The sequence below is a fragment of the Antedon mediterranea genome, chromosome 10 (genome assembly GCF_964355755.1).
Source record: "Antedon mediterranea chromosome 10, ecAntMedi1.1, whole genome shotgun sequence".
Lineage (NCBI taxonomy): Eukaryota > Metazoa > Echinodermata > Crinoidea > Comatulida > Antedonidae > Antedon > Antedon mediterranea.
The window spans coordinates 12,247,405-12,258,092 of NC_092679.1; positions in this window are offsets into that span (position 1 = coordinate 12,247,405).

Genomic DNA, 10,688 nt, shown 5'->3' on the forward strand with positions numbered 1-10,688 from the left:
CTTTTGATGTTCCTTATGAAGCTCACATTTGATTCGTATACATTTGCCACATTTTGCAAAACGATTTTCCTATTTATGAAGTTGTAATGTAAAATAGTATAAAAAGTTTAAGGATATTCCCAGGATATTATAGACTCTTCATTCATTACTAGAAGTAAGAAACTGAGTTATTAGGGTACCAACGTACTCTGCATAACTCTCATTATGAGGTACAATTACTTTCGGATGTATACTGCTTATTAACAGTGTAGTGCATTGAGAGTTGATTTTACTGGAAATTGAACTCGCAAGTCTTTCTACATGTATCGTAACTACTAGGCTTTAATTAAGAACATGTCTAAGTAATTAAGGCTAAAACTATTTGATTTATTCAATTTCAGCATGACATAAATTACAATCATACAGTCATGTAAACTACATGATAAGGATTATCAGAAACGAACTAAATCAGATTTTTCTTTAACAGAATAAATAAATATATAATATAATTTTGAATAATTGAAAGAAATAACATTTCACAATAACAATCTAAAATTACAAAAAAAGATAAAATTTAAAATAGAGGCTTTTATCAGTATCACTGCTTTATGTTTTACTTATATCAATCTGAATGATTTACATTAATTTATCCTTATTCCATTAGCATAAGTCCTGCTACACTGCTTTTATTGCCCTTCTTTGGACCAATATTGAGTCTTAGTAGAGGCAATGTGCGTAATATAATAGGCTATTGTACAAAGCGGCTACTAAATTATCTGTCTGTGTTTTCGCAATCATTTATTTTAAATTAAGGCGAAGAGGAATGTTATTTGTACTCAATCCAGATAAGTGTAAATGTAAAATTACCTCAGGTATTACAATGTTTTTGAATTCAGAAGCCCATATCTTGTAAAACGTTGCCAATGCGCACACATCTTCATTTATTAGCTCAAATTCATCTTTCATGTACATGTACACATCGTGTTTGGTAAGCGTCGATGGTAGATACATTTTACCATTAGTTGATATTAGATCAGCGTGTTCATTACAAAACTTGATCAACCAAGCTCGACACTGCTGCGTTGAGTTGCTATACACCATCTTTCTTGAGAAGTTTAGTGGTAAAATATAACGACACCCTTCTGAAAAAGAAATAAAATGTATGTGTCTAAAATACGTTCTAATGTTATCTATCTATTAATGCTTAACTGGCTGTAGATAGATATGTAATTCTATTTTCAAATTAAAGTAATCGTGATGCTTAGTAATAGGAAAATTATTGATTATTATAAATCGATTCAGATTATGTCAAGAACATACATGGCATATCTAGCAAAATAAACACATTCGGTACCCAACCAAGTGTTCTTTTAATAGTGGTGTCCTCTGAATCAGGGTTGGCTTGTGTCCCTTTAATAGTGTTTTCTTTTGAAAGTGTCGCAAAGGAGAGATTGTAGTTGTACTTAAATGAACTCTGTATGGCGAAAATAATAATTTATAATAATCTATTACCAATAGCTTGCTTCCTTATTTTGTAAAACGTTGACCGGCCTATACCGTGTACTAGCATCCATGCTTTTGCACAAACATTGTTAGCGCCGACAAGTAGACAGATTTGTTTAGCTCCTTTAGACGTGCTGAGATGTTCATTGAAATATTCTAGCATCCAACTACGCTGTTCGTATTCAGTCTTCGCTTGGAACTCTTCCCGTGTCTGATTCATTTCTTTGAAAGTTAGCATACCAATGCACATTAATGTACAACAGCAGTTTAAATACAATCTGTGTATTGGCTGTAGGTGATTTCTTTTCCTGCCTAGAGAAACAAAACTTATATTATCCCTCTTTTTATTTTCTACAGGAACATAGCAAATGTTAATATTATTTACATTGTATGTCGAAGCATGTATTATACTGGGTACTAATTCAAGCATGCTTTGGCATAGAGACATTTGGTAAATATTACACGGCATAGGCACCCACCATTATATCACTGGTATATCGTATTACACGACATAGGCCACCCACCATTATATCACCGGTATATCGTATTACACGACATAGGCCACCCACCATTATATCACTGGTATATCGTATTACACGACATAGGCCACCCACCATTATATCACCGGTATATCGTATTACACGACATAGGCCACCCACCATTATATCACTGGTATATCGTATTACATGACATAGGCCACCCACCATTATATCACTGGTATATCGTATTACACGACATAGGCACCCACCATTATATCACTGGTATATCGTATTACACGACATAGGCCACCCACCATTATATCACTGGTATATCGTATTACACGACATAGGCCACCCACCATTATATCACTGGTATATCGTATTTAATAATACATAAAAATACATATAAACATAGAATTTCACTAATTCTTAAAATTTAGCAGCAGGAAAAAAATTGAATTGTATCTTAGTTACCATCAAATTATGTACAAATTACAAAATTCATATGGGCGTTCCATTATTATCGCATTAATTCATAATACATTTTGGTCTTTATCAATGAATGGCAGAATTCATGGTAAACTTTTCCAATCGTGTTAGCCAACCAGGAAAAAATGATTTTACAATACGACGCCACTGCCATTGAATATTATCAATACAAACATTGTCTATACATACGAACCTAGTGACAGATGACATCTATATATAAATTATGGTTAATTCTGACATAGGCGAGCACAATGCAAAAACTTCTCTACAAATCTCCGCCTTGGATACCTACCTTATCTATCCGAGATGTACCGCGAAACGTAGATTTGATAACATTAGTGTGCACGCCGACGCTATTGTTCCATATTTATATCTTAGGAAGATATTATAAAGAGTTTTTTAACAACATTTATGATTTCAACATTGGATTTTCCTCTCAATTTCAATTCTTCCCGGTCAAAGTAATTTCCGGGTTTAAGATAAGTTCACCTTAGTTTCAAATATTTTCTCTCTTTTGTACACAAGGGAGTAGTTAAAATAATAGATTTGACCCTAAAGGTGACTGGAAACAGGCACTTTCCATCAATCAATACATTGTCCCTTTGGAAGACGAAAAAAAAATTGGCCATTAATCATAGCCAATTCAGTTTTTTGTTTATTTTAAAACATACCACACGTGTGTGAAGGTACAGTAGTTAAATAATAGGAATTATACTGCAAATTAATAAAGATCAAATTAAATATACACCATAAAGAATCAGAATATATTGTGGGGAATAGTACAGTATTATAAAATTACATAGGGAGATTTGATAAGACATTTGTCGAGTGAAATCCCGATAGCTGAGTTGTATTGAGTAAGCTTGCAGGAATAACTGTAGGCTATCTTCCTGTGTCCCGTTAGGACCGAGATGTCTGCCCATGTTGCAAGCCGTAATGTCTTCTTTCTTGGGCCCACTCTGTCACGGCAGTTAGTCTCAAAAGATGATTAAATTAAATAATGTATTAATAATTATTAGGATGGTATTCATTTGAATAAACGCCCCTCCAATAAAACATCACTTTGAATAATAACAACCCCCTCCCCCCCCCCCCCACAACCCAACTATCTAATAAACGTCCATCCACATATTTATAATAACACAATTATACTATTTGTAGTAGAATTCACCGCACTGTTATCTGCAATTTACCAAGCATTTGTTATTCTTTTTTACCACTTTTCATATCTATGAGAAGATTTCATTTGATTATAAATGTTACCAAATTTTAACATATATCCCTCGAATAAGCACCTCCCTCAAATGACCTCCGCCTCCCCAAAGGGCCCTACCAAACAATAAAAACTATACTTTAAAATGTTATTAATCATCTAAAACACTGTGAAACAAAGTAGTTCAGTTTTACGAATGTCAAGCATTTTCAATAATGGTAACCGACAGAAAATGTATAAGGAGAACATTATCATTCCGAGAACCATCGTCTACACTTCCTAGAGGGGGAGCGAGCGAAGCGAGCTCACCCTCTAGTGTATTAAACGTACGTAATCTTCGATTCGTATCTAGATGACTGTCAACATTCAGTTAAGTTAATCTACCTAGTGACATCTGCAGAATCGGGTAAACCTTTATGAAATACTATTTTATGTAACTTAAAAGGTACAGGACTGTATTTATATTTTCTAAATCAAATAACAAAATTATATTTAATTTATCAACTTACCATTAATTTTGTGACGAGATGTTATAATTTCAGCATTACTTCTTGATTCAGATTTACTATAGTCAGTTTCTACAGTCTCTATATTTCCCCTGCACGAGACTAAAAGAGAAACAGAATATTAATGCAGGTATCTATCAACATTATTACAGAATAAAACAACTAGCTACAACTTGTTTGTGTTGTTACCGGTACTTTGTGGGAAAGCATTAGATTCAGTTTGTCAAGAAGAACATATAAAGGTGTTATACAATTTCAGCAAGTGCAGTCTGGATAATGGAATGGAAGATTTACAGAATTGTTCCTATCATGCGTGGGTTTCATAGTAGGCCTACAGTACTTCAAGACTGTGTTCTATCACCACAGCAAAACATTCTCCTAAAGTAGGCCTAACTGTAACTATAATTCTAGATACTACCCGTATGGTAGGCCTACTCCATTTGAAATAATCTCTACGATTAGCTGATCAACAATCGCAGTTTGGACATAAACTTTAAAATTAGAGGCACACTTATTTTTGTAAAGAAATTGCATCATTTAAACAAAATAAGAATATGAAAGAAACAGTAATGCTGTAGTTTGTAGTTTCTCATTTATAGGTTCATGCTATAAATATATACACCCATATAGATAATTCGTTCAATTCAGTTGTCCATAATGGTAAAATACGAGTATAGATATTTCAGAGTATACAGTACATTGATTTCCCAAACCTAATGCAAATTGCTTTTGCTCGTTTTTTATTTTTATTAAAAATATCTTCACATTCTTCATTAATATCTCAAAATATAGTTTTCATTTTATTGAGAAGCATACAATTTGACAACTTTTCCTTGTCACTTTTTTTCTTGAGAAGTATTTTATAACAATTATCAAACAACTCTTCCTTGCCATTTTTATATAGTTACGCAGATTCCAAGGCTCACTAGCTTTTTTAAAACTTCCTTTTGTTTTCAAATTGTTAAAGCACATCCTGCTTGTCAATAAGAATCCTATTATCTACGCCAACCTAATTGTTTATTTAACAATAGATGAGTCATTGGGTGTGGTATGAACATTTTCAGCTTTCAGATCATTAGCAACATACATTAGTGGACCCTCTTGTTTATCAGTGTTAAGCAATGAAAAAAGGAACGTTATTAATGTTCTATATCGAATAATACTGTATCAACAGCGAATTAACATAAATAATTAATTCAATAACCCAATAGGCCTAGTTTTGTTAACTTACCCACAAAGTAAATTTAAATATATTATTGTACTTACAGTTACGTGATTCTGTTATATCATCATCAGTATCGACGTCGGTTGTTGAAACCTCCCATGTTTTGCGCTGACAATCGTTATTTCTTGCTAAATGAATTACAAAAACCGTATTATTAAAAAAAAAAATAGAATGTATTATAGAAATAGCCATATTGGAACATCGAATAATACTGTGTCAACAGCGAATTAAATATATATATATATTTTAATTCAATAACCCAATAGGCATAGTTTTGTTAACTTACCCACAAAGTAAATTTAAATATATTATTGTACTTACAGTTACGTGATTCTGTTATATCATCATCAGTATCGACGTCGGTTGTTGAAACCTCCCATGGTTTTCGCTGACAGTCGATATTTCTTGCTACTGGAGAAACTTCTGTACGCGAAACTTCCTTGAATGAATTTTGATTAGAACACAGTTCATGGTTTTCGCTTGAGTAATGATGGTTGGAGTCACTTATCATGTTTACGATATGTATTTGCGATGATGCAAATTGATAGAATGATCATAAACTATGTGATCTAAAACTAGATGATTGTACCACTATGGAGCTAATAGCTCCACTCCATGATTGGACATGCCTTTAAAAAGCGCGCACTATTTCGATTGGCTGCTGCTGAGGCCACCTCCCAGTTTTTATTTCAACGGGCAATCAGCTTTATGCAAAGAAATAGAGTAAAAATGAAGGGTCATGTTAATCTGAATGAATAGATATATAGAATGAAATACCAGGGAAGAGTGAAGTTGTAATTTCAGTATTCCCTTGGCATACTCTTACAACGACCGTTTTCAGTTCTCTAAGAACAGAATAAAAAAACATTTTCTCATCATTAATTCTATTATAAAATGAGGATTCGTAAAGAATTGTTTAAAAAGAAAAGTTTGGAAATGAAGTTTTCTGCCTGGTGCAGCTGCAGCGGAATTCACTTGTCATGAAGATGAAGAAGGGTGTGTATTCATGTGTAACCTATGGCCTGTTAAATGTGTTTACTTTTTGCAAACCATATGATATAAAACTTGGGCTATCTTTCTGAAACAGAAACCATAAACAAAAGATGATCTAAATGTTATTTTAATTAGATATTTATGTTTCAATATATTTCTGTCTGTAATCTGTATTCTTACCATTTTCTCATATATATCTACCTTGAATTAGTTAATCCTTTTCTTTCTAGTGAAAGAACATTTTTGTACCGTACCGGTACATAGTTTAATAACTGTATAATATTGCTCTAGATCTTGCTCTTTGTAATAAAATATTACATTATACAGGATGTAAATAAAACAAAATTAGAGTACACTCATATTACATGGCAACAATATTTCCGCGGTAATCACTTACTGTATTCCTCAATTTAAACATTAACATTTATTTAGAACAATTATTATTAATACTGCATATAATTAATTAAGTCATAGAATTGATTTTGAAGACTTCTGATTGGTTGAAATTGTCGTTAATTACACGTCCGCATAAATACTGCGCATTTTTAAAAAAACCATGTTAATGTCATGGTAAAAAAACAATCCAAATTAAAGAAACTGTAATTTTGAAACAAAAAAAAGTCTAAAATATAAATTCTGCTAGTTTAAAATCTGTACCAGTTATGAAATGAAAAAAGGATTTTTGTTTTGGATAACACAAGAAATAAAAATATCTTTGTACAAATAAAATATATATGGGCCAAGAATGTAGGAGCTGAAGAAAACAAATTATTCATTATAGTAGAGAATGTTTAAAAAATAAAATACTCAGCAATCAACATCGAGATTTTTAAATTAATACAAAGCTATAACACAATTCTGGGTTGACATTATATTCTGTTACTTAGCCAATGGTTACTCCATGCTTAGCCTTAGAGATTACACATATGTTATTTGCAAGGTGTTGGAATCCTTTAATATACAATTTGTATACTATAAATAGACATAAATAAAGATCAACACAGTGTACAGAATTTATTCAGGAGTGTCAGATTTGGATCCATTTATATTGTGGATATTAATAGACGATTATAATGACATTGTAAATAATATTTCGTATTCAGTATTTTAAATGTCTCTGGGCAACTATTTATGTTTTATTCCCTATACTATGGAGTGATACCAAGTTACACAGAAAGTTCATTAATTTTCAATACATGGCTGCTGTGACGAAACACTTATTGCACGATGAGTATACCAGGCCCGTAGCCAGGTTTTTTTTGGGGGGTTCGGGCGAACCCCCCCCCCCCCCCCCCTTTTGCGCGAACCCCCCTTTTACCAGCGAACCCCCCTTGAAAAACAAAGGCCCCACTTCCAAAATCGTGCAATTAATTATCAATTATAGCAGATTTTTTGGTAATTTTACTTCTATTGACTATGTTTAAATCGATCGAATATACAGATTGTCCGATGTCAAAGTCACTGCTGAGCGTGAGATCGAGAGATTGTTGAGAGATGATGGTTATAAATATGACAGAAAAATGGACTGACCAATCGCGTGCTTCGGCCGGGCTTTTCGGAACGCACAAGATCACGTTCAGTTCAGTTCAATCTTTTTGGGGATTTTTATTTTTTCCTGGAAATATTTTTCATTAAACCAAAGAATTTCACTGTGTAAACTTGGATAAAAATGGTGCTGAGTTAAATTGGTACGTGTACGTAGGCCTACCGTATATTTCGGTATATAAGACGCACTTTTGACACGCAAATTTGACCTCTAAATGTTACTAATTAATTTAATTACCTACTAATACTTAAATTAATTAAAAATAGTGTACTACTCTGCAATGTAGGCCTAGCTAGTTGCTCACTCCTGTCTAACCACAGTGTGGTAACAAGTTTATTGAATTTTTAGTTAAGGTAAATTGTCATCCTCGACTGTATTAATTAATATTACAGTACGCATTAGATATTCTACCAAGGCCTAGTAGTACTCGCGGGTGTGTATTCTTGCAGCATGCAGCATCACAGCGCTACACATTTATGGAAGAGTCCATTAATTACGGTGGTGTCACATTTTAATTACACAATAACTATTTCCCTTGATCACGGTGGTTTATTTTTATTACATCTCTATGTCAACAATCACATAATTTTATAATCATGTAGGCAATAGTTTGTATGTCAAGCGATATCTAAAAGAGTGTGTTGTTATTGTGTTAAGTAGCTTCCCCTAATCTCATAGTGTATATGGCCAACAGTGCTGGCCACCAGGCCACCAGGCAAGGAGCACATGGTTAGTGCTCTCCTCTCCTCATATTGCTGTAATGCATGCATGGAAATAGGAAAGATTTTCATATAGGCCTACCCAACATGATATTCCTGGTTCATTATCAGCCCAAAAAACTGAACATCATTTGGATTGATTTTATAATGGTCATACACACAATAAGAAGGTATATATTTAAATAATATGAAATTAAAGTTACTTAAATAGACATAGGCTACTGGCTAGCCCTACCCACACAGTGCATCGTAACTGAAACAATATGGGGATTTCCCTTTTCATTGAACGTTCAGTTGAAGTAGAGACTGATTACGATGTAATAAAGGCAATCAAACAAAATTATATCACTTGATTCTAATAAATATGTCTCAAATATCGTTGTTTTATTATTAAAATACCATTGTTTTGATTGTAAAATGTTTAAATTTCGGCCTAGAAATAAGTGCGTCTTATGCATCGACTACATAAAAAATACTAATATTTCAGTCTCCGTTATGGGTGCGTCTTATACACAGGTGCGACTTGTACACCGAAATATACGGTACTATTTGTTTTTTATGTTTATAGGATAAGAAATTATTTAAGGGCCTAATATAATATACTTTTTTGCAACAATAAAGCTGTATTTCATGATCAGTACTACTAACTTCCATAATACTGTACTATATAATTTCTCTGCATAACTCAGACTCAGGTAAAAAATGTCTCTGTAAGCTTATTAAAACAACCGAAATTGCTCTGAGAGCCAAAGCTTCCAGGGGCCTTCGCCCCCTCGACCCCGACCGGGGGCCCTTGGCGGCCCCCTGGCCCCCAGCCTACAGTTGCTCGCTGCGCTCGCAAAATACTTGGTGTCAAGAAAACCCCCCTCTGATGCATTCTGGCTACGGGCCTGTATACAGTAGTTAGCCCCTGTATTTTGTATATTGTTTTGCTGTTTGTTTAACTACGGCAATCTAATAACAGGATCCTGAGCTCCAGAGATCAAAATATTTATCTGTGGCTGCGACACGATCTGCTGTTGCGCGCCCCTTAATAGACGCCGCTGTACTCTCTCTCGGTATTTGTCGCAGCCAGACATAAAAACTAACGAATGTTACATGATCCTATCTTGGCAAGGCGGGCTCAGAGTCCACTATTGTTGGATTTACTTGGTTTAACTGTAGGTCTATATGGAGTGAGTGCAAAATTCCTACTACCAAATAAATTATTATTGTAAACTGGGAAAGGAGTACCGTATGGTATAATCGCTATAACATTTTTATTCCAACACAGCAAAACCTATAGGCTATGAGTCATTTTATGAAACATTGTAGACCTTTGCCACGATGTGTAATCTCGTGTAAACAAGGAACGCTTTTTATCTTCCAATCAGATAACGTATTATTGAATACGCTGTAATGTTGGGCAGAAATAGTGTGCCATCGACATGTGACCGATACGAAACGCGACCGATATTTACCTGTAACCTAGAGCTCACAGGTAGGTAAATATAGTACAGTAGTAGTAGTCAGTATTTTTGGCCAAGTTATCATTTCAGTTGCTTATTCTGGAGGGTCATAGTATGAATGAAATTATAACTGGAATTTGTTAACTGTATACCTTGCGTGTTCCTGGCATAGAGGCACCTACTGTAGGTATAGGCCAAATCTGTGGCCGTTACTAATTAGTACTCCCAACATCTAATGAATTAGGTAGGTATACTGTACTATGCCCGTATAAATGATTAAAAACGTGCCTTGTCTAATTCGTGCCCAACTAAACTGGAACACCATCAACAAGCGCGATGTGCATATTCAGTACCATGAAAAGTCATGAGCCAAGCTCTCTAGGCATACCGTACTTTCAATTAAACAAAATATTTTTTGTTATATAGTTTTGTAAACAAACAGTGGGCTTAAATGTCAAAGTCTCGTGATATTCATATACAGCCTTCGAGGGCAAATCAAAGTTCTGATGAGCAGTATGTCAAATCATCTTCTGAGTACAAACGAGACGAATGGAGAAAAGTAAGAGAATTAGAAGAAGCGAGAAAAAC